The 14,071-nt window shown below is 42.5% G+C and overlaps 1 pseudogene; it reads right to left on the reverse strand.

Annotated features, from left to right (window-relative positions):
• Positions 1–12,642, reverse strand: part of LOC123055731 (UPF0746 protein DDB_G0281095-like) — a 53,605-nt pseudogene extending 40,963 nt beyond the window's left edge.
• Positions 12,643–14,071: the final 1,429 nt, after the last annotated feature.

The following is a 14,071-nucleotide window of genomic DNA, read 5'->3' on the forward strand; positions in this document are numbered from 1 at the left end:
AGTGGAGGAATCCGTGGATGTTCTCAAGCAGCGTCTTGAGGACATGAAAGAGCTCATCGCTGCTCGCCGCGGAGACTAGTTCCCGCGGCCTGCAGCAACGCATCAAGAAAGTAGAGATCAGCGAGCCAGATCCTTGTCTTCCTTCTTCTTTTTCCCTTGTGTATTTCGGGCGTAGCCGCATGTGGCTTTTTTAATTATCTTTCTAATTATGTAAGACAATTAATCGTCCTTATCTTTCTATGGAAGATCAATGTTGCGAGGCTGGAATGAAGAAAACTCTTGCTGTGGCGACCCTGGCGTTGTTGTTCTTCTAGTTGCTGCTGGGCTTCCTTCAGTTTCCTGGTTTCTTTTGTTGTAATAATCGGTTTAGGATGTGGATTGTGTCGTCGGTTGTGAAATGTTGGGTTCTAGCGCGGATGTTTGGCCTTTGTTGGCCTCTTGGGATGTTGCGATTTCAATCTGGTAGCTTTTAGTCCTTCGTGTTAGGCTGGAGTTGTGCTGAACTTCTTGTGAATTGTGGTGGTTTTCAGTAATGAAAATCGGAAGGGGCAAGCCCTTCTTTGATCAAAAAAAATTAATCGTCCTTATATATTCATCAGTCTTGCTATAAGTCGTAGTAGATGCTATATAGGTCCGTCGGATCTTACATCAAGATCCGTGCTTTCAGATTTTCTCTTTTCTCTCTTAAATCTCAGTCGAGTGAGACATAGCCACGCCATTAAACAGAGGCTTGGGCGCCATTAATGGAGACCTTGGGAGAGAGGTGGACGGCAGATGGAGGTCAAAGGGCTCTCCTCCCGATAAGCACGCGCAGGGGTCTGATCGCACGCCTCTCGTACTCAAATAGCTACCCTGCACGGCGCCTCCTAGCTAATAAAAAATGGGGACGCGTGGCGGCACGTAAATGGTACTAGTAAGTAGAACGCCCACAGTTTCAATATTACTTGTGTTTCCGATTGTAACATGACAGCACTTGTTCCAAAATGACTTTGTTGATTGTTAATGTGTGCGCCTTCGCAAATCGGACTGCAAATTTACCACAGCATGTTGGTGCCATGTCATGGCACCAAGCCAAGTTTCATTATTTTCATGCGTGTTTTGGATTTACAGGAATTAAAAAACTAAGTTTCTCAATGTTTCCAACCCAGCCACGACGCCCAGAATTTTGAATTTCATTCCCATTTCTTGCATGGAACCTAGAAATTTGCCCGAGGACACACATGTGATTTTTCAACCAACTTTGGTGCACTGGAACATGTGCTTGTATTTCAAATTTGAATTATGCACACAAAGGTGACACGTTCCCTCCCAGAACCACGAGCCTTCTTGAGAGAAACTCCGATTTGCAAGAAGCTTATACCAAAATTTGTTCCTATTCGGTCAATTTTTTTACCATGACATGACACCATGCCAAGTTTCATGATTTTAAAACCAAGTTTCTCAATGTTCTCGACCGAGCCACGATGCCCAGATGTTTGAATCTTATTCTCATTTTTTGCATGGGACCTACTCCCTCCTTCCATCTATATAGGGCCTAATGTGTTTTTCAAGACAGCCTTTGACTATTGACAAGATTAATAGCACATGAGATGTATACTATGAAAATTATATTATTGGAAGCTCCTTTGACATACAAATTTGAAGGTATGCTTTGTGTAAGTTGCATGTCATATATTATTGCTTTAACGTTTGGTCAAAGTTAGCCTCGAAAAATGCATTAGGACCTATATAGATGGAAGGAGGGAGTAGAAATTCACTCAAGGACACAAATGTGATTTTTCAACCAACTTTGGTGCACGGGAGCATGTTCTTGTAGTTAAAATTTGAATTATGCACATTAAATGACCAAAAACTCAATTAATGTGTAAATAAGGCCAAACGAAGCCGGAATAATTCCAAAATTTAACAGGGCACTCATGTAGTTCTATGTTGCCTTTGTAAATAAACTCAAGGGGGACAACGTATATCGTTTCGCACTCAAAGGTGGCACGTTCCCTCTCAGAACCACGAGCCTTATTGAGAGAAGCTTCGGTTTGCAAGAAGCTTATACCAAAATCTGTTCCTATTCGGCCATTTTTTTATCACAACATGGTAGTACCATGACATGACATCCATGCCAAGTTTCATGATTTTCAGACATGTTTTGGATTTACAAGAATTTTAAAAGCAAGTTTCTCAATGTTCTCGGCCGAGCCACGATGCCCAGATGTTTTAATTTTAATCTCATTTCTTGCATGGGACCTAGAAATTCACCCGAGGACACAAATGTGATTTTTCAACCAACTTTGGTGCACGAGAGCATGTGTTTGTAGTTCAAATTTCACTTATGCACATTAAATGACCAAAAACTCAATTAATGTATAAAAAATGACAAACGAACCCGGAATAATTCCAAAATTTAACAGGGCACTAATGTAGTTCTATGTTGCCTTTGTTAAGAAACTCAAGGGGGGCAGCGTATATCGTTTCACACTCAAAGGTGGCACGTTCCCTCTTAGAACCACGAGCTTCCAAATCGGCCCAATTTTTTACCACAACATGTTAGTGCCATGACATGACACCATGCCAAGTTTCATGATTTCCAGCCGCGTTTTGGATTTACATGAATTTAAAATCTAAGTTTCTCGATGTTCTCGGCAGAGTCATGACGCCCAGATGTTTGAATTTCATTCTCATTTCTTCCATGGGACCTAGAAATTCAACCAAGGACACACATGTGATTTCTCAACCCACTTTGGTGCACCGGAGCATGTGCATGCAATTCATATTTAGATTATGCACATTAAAAGTCCAGAAACTCAATTAATGTATAAAAAGGCCAAATGAACCCGAAATAATTCCAAAATTTAACAGGGCACTTATATAGTTCTATGTTGCCTCTATAAATAAAATCAAGGGGGAGGCAGCGTATATCGTTTCGTACACAAAGGTGACACGTTCCCTCTCGGAACCACGAGGTTTGTTGAGAGAATCTCTGGTTTTGCAAGAGGCTTATACCAAAACTTGTCCCAATTCAGCCAAAAATTATACGTATGAAAACAGGGTTTAGATTATCCCGAACATCTCGCTACCTAGACCAATAATGTACTATGATTTGAATTCAACATAAAATGGATACAAATATTTGAATTGTAGAGTGTATGGTACATGTAGTTCATAGTGAAATATGATTACTGCTATATGCATGTCTTTTTGTTATCAAGATAATATTTAAATTATTGTATAACTTGAGAACAATCGTATTCAAATAAGGAAAATTGATTCAAATTTAGTCCATATGGTAGACGACAATATATATGTTCACATGGTGGAGTAAAATGTTCATATATGATGGAAGATCAAAATGTACGACTACATCAATTATAAACCGCAAGGTCACCTAATGATATATTCGAATTCAACATAACATGGATTCAAAAATTGAAATTCGAGATCATGGCATCTGTAATCATATAAAAAGGGACATTACTCTTTCTTTGGTGGGAATTGATTTGTTTTTTGTTGTTGTTGAGGGAAGTGCGAATCGATTTGGTACTGTGCAGGGTAATCTTGTTCTCCCGATTTTTTTTACATTTTTCTTGTAGTTTTTTCAATGGCATCTATAGCAATATAGTAAAAGGGGACATGACTCTCTTGTGTCTTGTATGAATTGTTTTTTTTACACTTTAAGTTTGTTCTGCCGAACAAGGAATCCGCACCTTGTTATCCCAAAATTTTCAAGCTCGAGTATCTTTTGTCTCACCTGCTTTGAAACTCCCGCTTCTTCAATCCGCGCCGCGCCTTGTTATCCCGAAATTTGGACGCGCGCGAGAACTCCCTCCTCATCTGAAATCGCTCCCGCAGCCCAGACACACGAAATCCCCCTTCTACCCCTCAGCCGGAAATGAAGCTCCACGTCGCGGTGTCAAAACCGGTGGGGGTACGCTGGTAACTTACCCTACATTTCGGACAAGCGCGTCCCTAAGCTTGGCTCCCCCCTCGCCCTCCCCCCCCCCTTCGTACACCGAGGCCGCCAAAACCCGCGAAACCCCACGCTCCTCCGTCGGCCTCCCGACCAGCGCCCAGCCAGAGACTCTTCCCCGACTACATCGTCCACCGCAACAGCTTGTCGTCCCTCATCCACCGCACCGGATGAGGATCCGTTGTCGATCTCGTCGTCCCGCCGGATCAGCCGCCCCGTCCTCCACCTCCAAGGAGCTGCCCCGACGTTCGCCTCGTCTATCGCTCCACCTCAATCTCCACAGCACTGTCTTGACCTGCCCCACCGGAACCGCAGCACCCTCACCAATTCCTCCGATGAAGCCGAGGCCAACTCGGCGCCACCAAGGAGGTTCTGCACTCACCGCTGCATTTTATCTTTTATTCGATCTCACGGGGCTGCCGGTGCTCGATACCGAGCAGACATGGCGTCTCCATCGACGGCGCCGTCTCCGGCCACATCATCCACGGCGTCTCTCCCCCATGTCGTTGCTTCCTCGGCGGCGACTTCCAAAACGGCACTAGCTGCAGCTGCTCCGGCTCTCGCTCGCGCTGCGACTCTGTTCTTGCTGCCGGTCGCGCTGCTGCACTGATCCTGCTTTTGTTCGTGCTGCTGCTCTGCTCTTGCTCTCGCTTGCGTTGCTGCTGCTGCTGCACGACCTCTGGCAGCTACAGGAGTTGCTGCTTTAGCACTCGCTCGCGGTGCTACTGCATGACTTGCTCTCTGCTAGTGCGTTCCCTGCTCGAGCGTCTACTGATTTAGATCACTGCTTCTCTGCTACTAGTGCTCGAACGCCCTAAACATCTATTGCAATGCTCTGTTACTAGTTCAATCAGTTTCGACAGTAAAATTCAGTTTCGACTGTGAAGTTCATTTTCTTCAGTTAAGTTCAGAGTGAACAATACTTACAGCATTTGTCGGAGCGGCCGTGGCGCGGCTGATGCATTTTACGTCTAGCACTTTTTGGTGATGTATTTTACATCATCTATTGCAGATGATATTAGGGTTCCACTTCAGATTAATGTTGTCTGTCTTGTCATGCTTCAGCCTCGTCGCCGTACAGCTTAGCGGAGCTGCTCCAACGACGGAACCGTCCATCACAGCGGAGCAGTACCCTCGGTGCCGTTTCCAGAGGCCTCGGATCTTCTTCCCCGCCTCCGACAGTCACACCAGCATCATCACCATCCTCCACATCCAACCCAATGATGCTGAGGTCCACAAGGCTATGCCAAAGAGGTTGTACACTCATCGCATCACTTTGTTTCTCCATTCCTCTGTTCTTCCAATTCATGTGAGCCAAACACCCAGGTTGACTGAAATCCTATGTTTCCAAATGCTCTGTTTTGCACGTGCATTCCTATCCTATTCCTGTGTTTTTCCTGTCCCTGCGTTTATAGAATCCTCCAATTCTAAGGAGCCCTTACAGATTTACTTCATTTTCAGACTGGCGTCAAAGAAAACTCTGTGTGTTATGTCCTGCTCCTGTCGTGCCGTCATCCACCCCACCTGAGGTGCACCATCGACAGAAGCATTCACTACAGCAGAGATCCCCCCTGCAGACTTTCTTTCACCGCCTCAGATCATCTTCCCTGTTGCCGGCAGCCACGCCAACTGCATTACCATCATCGACTGAGCAGATGAACCTGAGGACTACACAGTTTCATAAGAGAGGTCGCAGTCTTTCGTGTTTGCTTACGTTATACATCGGTTATTATTACCTACTACTTTATCATTCAATCTTGAGTTTTGAATTGCCCATGGGTCTCATATCGAGCCAGCAACGAATAGTATCTGTCTACTATCTGGTTCATCTGGTTCTTCTATGTAGTTCATGTTGGGTGGGCAACAAACAATAGATGATCCATTGTCTGTCTTTTTAAACTGAAGCTATAATCTACCTGCTATCATTAGTTTTGGATCCATCCACTCGTTTGCTACCATCAGTCTTGATTTTTGCATGCACCCCTTAGGCCTTGCAAAATCTAACTATTTTTTTTATTATGCATGTCAGATATTGTACACAATCGTACTGAACATGTAGAGAAAAAGAGAAGACCGTTGCGTGCGAATATAATGTCATGCAGACGCCGCTCCATGGTGGGCGAAGTGCCCCCCCCCCTCTCCTGCATTTCTAGATTGTATTCCAAAGGAAGATAACTGTTCAGATGGAGATTCAGAAGGAGCCGACCACGCCTGTTTACCACCTGAGGTGTTTGCTCTAACCTGGCATGCTGATGTTGGTCATATCATGCATATGGCGCCTTGCATTGCTTACATTATACATATTATATGTCATCAGCTTAGTTTAGATTTACTTTGTGTGAATGCCACCTGTTTGGTTTCTATATCATACTCCCACCATTCCTAAATATTTGTCTTTTTAGAGATGTCAACAAGTTACTACATACGGAACAAAATGAGTGAATCTACACTCTAAAATATGTCTATATACATCCGTATGTGGTAGTCCATTTGAAATCTCTAAAAAGACAAATATTTAGGAACGGAGGGAGTATATGGGAATTATGCAATGCCATCTTCTTTAGCCAGGCATCATATACGTGAATCATGCAATGCCATCCTGTTTAGCCAGTCATCGTATATGTGAACTGTATCGTGCCTTATTTTTTTTCCATAATGTATTCCATTTGTCAACAATGTTTATACATTCATCTACTCTTCCTGTGCATCAGCCATTTGAGTAGGTCATGGGAAAATCTGGAGTGAAAACAAGGTCTTCTGAGCAGTCAGTGCTACCTGTCGATGCAGATTTCTTGCTGGTTACAGATAGCTCCTCAGAGGAGGATTCAGAGAGATGACCAGTCGTACCCCCCCCCCAAGGTGCATGCTCTAACTTGGCTGGGTTATATTGCTCATATCATGCATATGGTGTCTTGCATTGCCATGCCATCTGCTTAGATTAGACATGCTTTGTATGAATGCCTCCTATTTGGTTTCTATATCATATATGTGAATTATGCAATGCCATGTTTTTCAGCCAGTTATCATATATGTGAATTATGCACCGCCATGGAGCCAGGCATCATATATGTGAATTATCTCATGCCATCTTTTTTTTCATTACGTATTCCATCTGTCGACAATCTGTGTATATTGAACTACCCTTCATGTGTATCAGCCATTTGAGCCGGTTATCAAAAAATCTGGAGTGAAAACAAGGTCTTCAGAGCAGGCAATGGTACCTGTTGAAGCATATATCTCGATGGTTACAGGGAGCTCCCCAGAGGAGGATTCAGAGACAGATGACCAGTCCTATATCCCACCTGAGGTGTATGCTCTAAGTTGCAATGTTTATATTTCTCATATGATGCATATGGTGTCTTGCATTGCTTAGTTTAGACATCATATGCACAATATTGAATTCTATCTGCTTAGTTTAGAGATCATACATGCGAGTGCTAGCTGCTTAGTATATGAATCAATTATGTCAATTATATCATGCCATCCTATATATTTAGACAACATGTATGTGAATTATTTCATCCCAACCTACTTTAGAAAGACATCATATAGTTTTGTCATGTCATCCTGTTTAGGTACTCATCATATGTTGAATTATGCCATTCTATCCTGTTAAGTTATCCATCATATATCTGAAACTGTGTCATGCTATCATGTTTAGTTAGGCATCATATATGTGAAATTGTGTCATGCTGTCCTGTTTGGTTAGACAACATATATGTGAATTACCACATCTGTCTATCATACAATGTCTGTACGTTCAATTTCATTTCTTGTTTATCAGCCATTTGAATTGGAGGGGTGATGGCAGTATCTAAGGGAGCAAAAACCCGTTCTTCACAAAAGACAGTGCTACCCGTCGATGCAGATAGAACCATGGTTGTACTGGCCCACAAACTAGCCCCACCACACATAACAGAGACTCTTCCAGATTGCACACTTACACCGTTGGGCAGAGAACCAGCTACAACCCATCTAACCGCAACCCCAGCGGATAGTAACCCACTTATAGTTGACAAAGCACCATGTCCACCACAGAGTACTCCCACACGAGCAGTTTGTAAAGCTACTGCAGTGCCCAAAGCACGAAGACCACCACAGCTAACCCAAACTCCACGTTTAAAGCAGAAGAGCAACTGTTCTCAGGTCAGATTCTGTAGCTATGGTCCATACTCCTTTGCTCTTGCATCACTGTATTTACTCATACCAACTACTTTCGAATTTGAAGGATCCAATTGAAACTCCAATGGCGCAACAGGTATGTTTTAAACCTATTTCTTTAACTGGATTGCTGTTCTAACTTCTTGCTCTATGTTGATTTCAATTTAAGTTGTGTAAACAGTTATGTTCTCATGTGATGCACATTACAAGTGCTGCCAATGCTGTGTAGTTTCTCACACTTATATTCTGTCTATGCTGCTGTGTCTTAAAAATATATGAGTTGAACTATGTCTCTATCTTGATTAGGGAACTTAAACTTTAATGATATGGACAATACAGTGACCATAGTACATAGATATATGTTTGTTTCATGATGTTATCCTGTCCGCCTTACTACTGAACCGGTTTACCAAAACGAGTTTCGTATACTACAACCTAAACCTGTGATGTGTCTGCTTGTTTCTCTTGTAGTATGCAAACAGAATATTGGAGAAGAGCACCCCACTATGCAATGGTAGAGAAAGTAATGCAGATAAGGTTCAAGATAGTGAGACAACCCTGTTGGTCTCCAAGAAAGGTGATAAAAACGATCTTGTAGACAGTGAGAAAACCGCACAGTCCTGCGTTGATGTAGTGTTCGAGTTACTGGCCAGTACCACTGGCACAAGCTCTTCGAACTTGCTGCCTGAATCACTTCGGCTTCTTCAGTCTCAGCTACAAGCTGAAAGGCATCAGTCAGCTGTGCTGCGGCAAGAAGCTAAAGGACTGAGGAAGTCCCTGCAGAATTCAGATGCGTACTTTCTTGTGCAACAGCAAGCGCTGGAGGATTTAAGCGCCAAACAAGAGAAAGATAATAAGCTTGCTAAGCATCTTGCCAGCATTATGGGTACCCAGGATATTGTTTCTTGAACTCCTCTGAAGTGGTTTCAGTTCTGGACTTGTTTTGCTGCGGCGTTTATATGCTGCTTTGTTCCCTATATTTGCATTGGTGGCGAACTTTGATGCCCAGTGGATGTAATATGTGTAATAGCCGTGATAGCCTAGCATAAGTTGCTTGCTTATTTATTTCCTTGTTGTCTTGTTTATCTGTTTGCTTGTAGTCAGTGCAGTTCTTTTTCCGCAGTTTGCTAGTGGCTGCAATAACCTATTTTTTAAAACTAGGCCACAATAACCATGGGCTAATATTTACTGTAGTGACACTCGGCCTCCTACGGGCCGTAGAAACAATGGGCCTTCTACGGGCCGTAGAAACAGTAGGCCTTCTATGGGCCGTAGAAACAATGGGCCTTCTACGGGCCGTAGAAACAATGGGCCTTCTACGGGCCGTATCATCAATGGGCCTTATACGGGCCGTATGACCATAAAGGGCCATCGTTAATAGGTCGTATTTGATGACGCTATGAAAACGGCCCAACGTATTAACGGACCACAAACGGGCCGACTGTAACCACGGGCTGAATTTGGCCCACAAGCAGAAAATGACAGTAACGGACCGTAAGTAAACGAATGCTAGAAATGAGCCCAAGAATAAATGGGCTCTGAGAAGGCCGAAAGATAACATGGGCTGGAAACGACCCAACTGAATAACGGGCCCTTAATGGGTATAAAGTGATACACTGTTCATTACGGGCCAGTTTCACCACGAGCCGTTAATGGGTGTAAAGTGATACACTGTTCATTGCGGGCCAGTTTCACCACGGGCCGTTAATAGGCTAAGAGTTACATAGGGCCTCATATGGGCCGAAAGACGTCATGGGCCATACATGGGCCAGAAGTGAAAACGGGATGGAATCATATTGGATGGCCCAGATGACGCTACTGGGCCTAATTCGGATAGGGCGTAACGGGCCTTGGGTTAGCGGGCTGTAAATGGGCTATATGTGAACAGGCCGTTAACAGGCTTTCCATAGGCCGGCCCACCACCTTTTGACCAAGTCAAACGGGCTGGCCTTTTCACAGGAATGGGCCTCTGTTGGGCCGTGCCACGTGTCGACGTATCATAGGCGCCTTCTGTCCAATGAGTGGATGACATCTGTCCCAACGATGAGCCGACACGTGTTTCCTCCAGCCAATGATGATTTTACATGTGGAAAATCCCCATTGGTCGGGGCTGTTAACGGGTTATCGGATCGAAAACCCGACCCGATAGCTTAACGGCATTCCGTTACGGTGGATGCCACGTGTCGGTCACCCTTGACGAAAGCACTTCTGTGATGCACGATTTATCGTCATGGAAGTGGACACTTCCGTGATGATAATTTTGGTAATGTCATGGAACACTTCTATGACAGCACATGTATGACTATCTTGATTTTGTCATAAATCGTCATGGATGTACATGCATGACAGAAAACGCGACCTACTGTGACAAACACATATCATCACGGAAGTGTATTTTTTGTAGTGTTAGTTGCACTTCCAATAATACCTTCCTTTGCTGTGATAATCAAAGAGAGCAGGCGCAGGCAAAACAACAGGAACAATAGGTTTTTATTGAACATCAAGTTATAAGTATAATCAGTGATTGTGCCCGTAAGGAACTTATGACATTTCATGGTATCAAAGTCCAAGTACTGAGTAGGCAAGACGAGGTCACAAGGGTGAGGTGTCACACCAACCTCTTTAGCTAAACGAGAAGCATAAATCCCACCATAAAAATAACAACTACTAGCGTTCGGTTGCAATCTGCATACAACAATCGCTCCAAGGTTATATCATTTAATACCGGTAAGAGTAGTGTGTATGAGGCTCAAGTCAGGAGCACATAGTGTACTACAATCTTGCTTGCCTATGATGCATTTGCCATTAAAGAGTGCAAATAATGAATTAATGGTAAATGAATACTTTTTGTTCTACCTTGTGTCACTCTTCTGTCCTCACTGTAGCAAAGGTTAGTAAAAAATGACTCATACTCAGATCTTGGTGGCTCGTCCAGCGAACCCCAATATGGAATTTTGTAGGCAGTACAAAACATCTCTAGAGGCATGGTAAATGGATGATCATAGAGACTAAATGAAACTCTAGACTCACGTGGATGAAATAAAATTTCTTAGTGAATGTTTCCGTAAGGTTGAGATGTTGAATGCACTTATCTTCGATGTAGGGGCCGAGCTCAGTGTTGTGAACATACTGCTCAAATTCTTCCTTAATACCGGCGGTCACCATGAAATTGTTGCACGACCATAAGCATGATTTGATAGCCGCATCCCGCATTTCGCTTGCGTTTGGTTCAACATAAGACCGGCGTATTGAGCCACTACTAGATGATGCCTCCAAATACCTCTTCCTTGAAGAACTCCTAAAGAATTGCATTTTTATTTGTGAACAATTTATGAAAAAAAAATTGGGACACAAAATTTTTTGTCAACAAAACGTAACAAGATTGATAGCAACTACTCATGAGGGTGCATAGAGGCCATATTGAGCATTCCAACTACTTAGAACTCTAAGAATTCAACATGCAAGCTCATCTACAGCTACACCAAGAGTAGCTAATTATTCAAAATACAATCCACTAAAGCAAAAACTAATTGGAGCAATGGAGGAGTCACATACCAAGTAGCAATCCCCCAAAACAGTTTTGGAAACGGAGCTTCGAGCAAAGAGATCGAAATCCGCGGGTTTGAGAGCAAGAACACGAGAAAGAGAGCTATGGTGAATTTTTTCTTGGATGTAGGAGATGACATGGGCTAAAGAAGTAAGTGAGGGGATCCACATGGGGACCACAACCCACCAGGGCACGCTTGGGGTTGCTGGCGCGCCCTGGTGTCTTGTGGTCACCAGGTGCACCCCCCTCTAATGTTACTAGTAGAATGCTCGTGCGTTGCCACGTGCCTTTCAATTTATTTTCTTCATTGCACCTATAAACCATTGCATATATGTTTCTCACTCCACCACTCTATCTATCACCCTCCATATCTCTCTCTGTCTCTCTCTCTCTCACACACACACACACCCCTCTTCCTCGCTCAGTGTTGACATTCGTTGGCTACCATGTATATCCTAGAAGCTAAAACATTAAAGGGAAACAATGTAATAGATTGAACAAAACAACGGATTAAATAACATAGATAAAGTCAATGGAACCTTTGAGTAACAACAATGATCTCTGCACATAAGATTAGTACAAAACTCGATGGCTTCCATCACCAAACATCTTCGGAAAGTAGGTGATGACCAAAGTAAACCGAGACATGGCTGCATTCTCCATTTCAAGATGGTCAGCATAAGAAGATCCATCCACACAATAATACTTGACTCAAACACAAACTACATATCACGGACTTACAACATCAACATCTTAACATTTCGTCAAATCTGTAAAAAAAATTGGTAGCAAAATGTAGTAGTTTCTCCTTTAAGACCGCTCCATTCATCCCCATCTCCTTGTGGTTCTCAACAACCAGCGCAGCCACGAGGGCCTCAGACCACTTGATCTGCTCTTTAATGCCCCCACATTCCAAGTGCTCCAACTCTGAAGAGCATTTGTACTGGTGTAAAACAACTGTTAGCTCTTCCATATTGTACCAATGAATCCAAAAATAGTATTTCATACACAGAAGAAATGAAAAGCATGTCATAATTACTAATAAATTACAGCAGAAAAGGATAAATAACAATAGAATCTTGAAAACAGAACCTCCACCTGCACAAGTTAATTTTACAACTGCATATCCTCTCCCACTCCTCACATTTGTTTACAAAAATAATTCAGAATATACACTGCCAATCCGAAAATTTGAGTCCAAAAGAGCTGGATCCTCCTACATCAGTGGCTAAGTTTCATGCATGCTATCGAGATGACTTCCTCATTTTCATATTTAAGTAGATATCATGCAGAAGGGATACTTTGGTAGGGCCAAAATTAGTAGCATCAACTGGATAACAGAACCATCTGTCAATTGATCCTACAGTACTACATATTGTTAACAATTATGGTTCAGTAAGAACAGTAGGTGTCAACGAAGAACTAACAATAAGTATATCTTGTATTCTTTAACGATGTTTCTCAAAGAATATTAAAATAGGTAAGATATTTAAATTACAATTTTCATTCTCGACATTAAGGTCCTGATGGTCTGCACAGACCGTCAGATTGTTGGAAAATGATTACCTACAAAAATGGTATACTCGTAATACTCAAGTTCTCACAAAGTTCCACATGCACACTACCAAATAAATGCAAACCTAGGAAATGTCGACATTTTAAAATACTACAATCAACAAGATTTGTGTATCGTGTTATACAGTTTAGCTCCACCAAAATCTAAATACTCTCAGATTACTCGAGGATGTAACTTATTAGAATTCTATGAATATCCGATATCAGCAACCGTCCGTGATTTGTTGTGATCAACACATTTACTGGATGATGTGGCCAATGTGACATCTAATATTGAATATTGATGTTATGCATAATTACTAAAAGAAAACAAGGAAACTTTCTGCATGTAGATAACTGAATCTGCGTATTATTATCTCTATATACTCACCAAACACCAAGATGCATTGAGTTGAGAGAGGGGTGCACGGGCGCCAGCCACAACATTTCCATTGTCGCCGGCCTTGCTCGCCGCTGCTTGGGCTCGATGAGCGGGGCCATCTTTCTGAATCAATGAAGATTGCACCACAAAGTAAATAGAAAATCATTGTACGACAAGAACAAATAGATTGAACAATCGAGCAATTCAAGCAAAAATTTAGACGTGGAAAACATCTGAAATAATAAAGTGAGGTGCTGACTTGTTTGATTACTTGTCAAAATCATTTGCATAGTAAATGTTCTACTATTTATGGAAGAAGTATTCCTTTATTAGTTCACATGTTTGCTGACAAAAAACAAAGCTTTATTATACATCTGGGCTATTCTGTTACGCGTAACAGAATATTATTCTTTTACCCTTTTTGAACTGACGGTTTCAGGTGGTTGTACTGATGTTTTGAAGCGGT

This window comes from Triticum aestivum, chromosome 2D (genome assembly GCF_018294505.1).
Source record: "Triticum aestivum cultivar Chinese Spring chromosome 2D, IWGSC CS RefSeq v2.1, whole genome shotgun sequence".
Classification (NCBI taxonomy): domain Eukaryota; kingdom Viridiplantae; phylum Streptophyta; class Magnoliopsida; order Poales; family Poaceae; genus Triticum; species Triticum aestivum.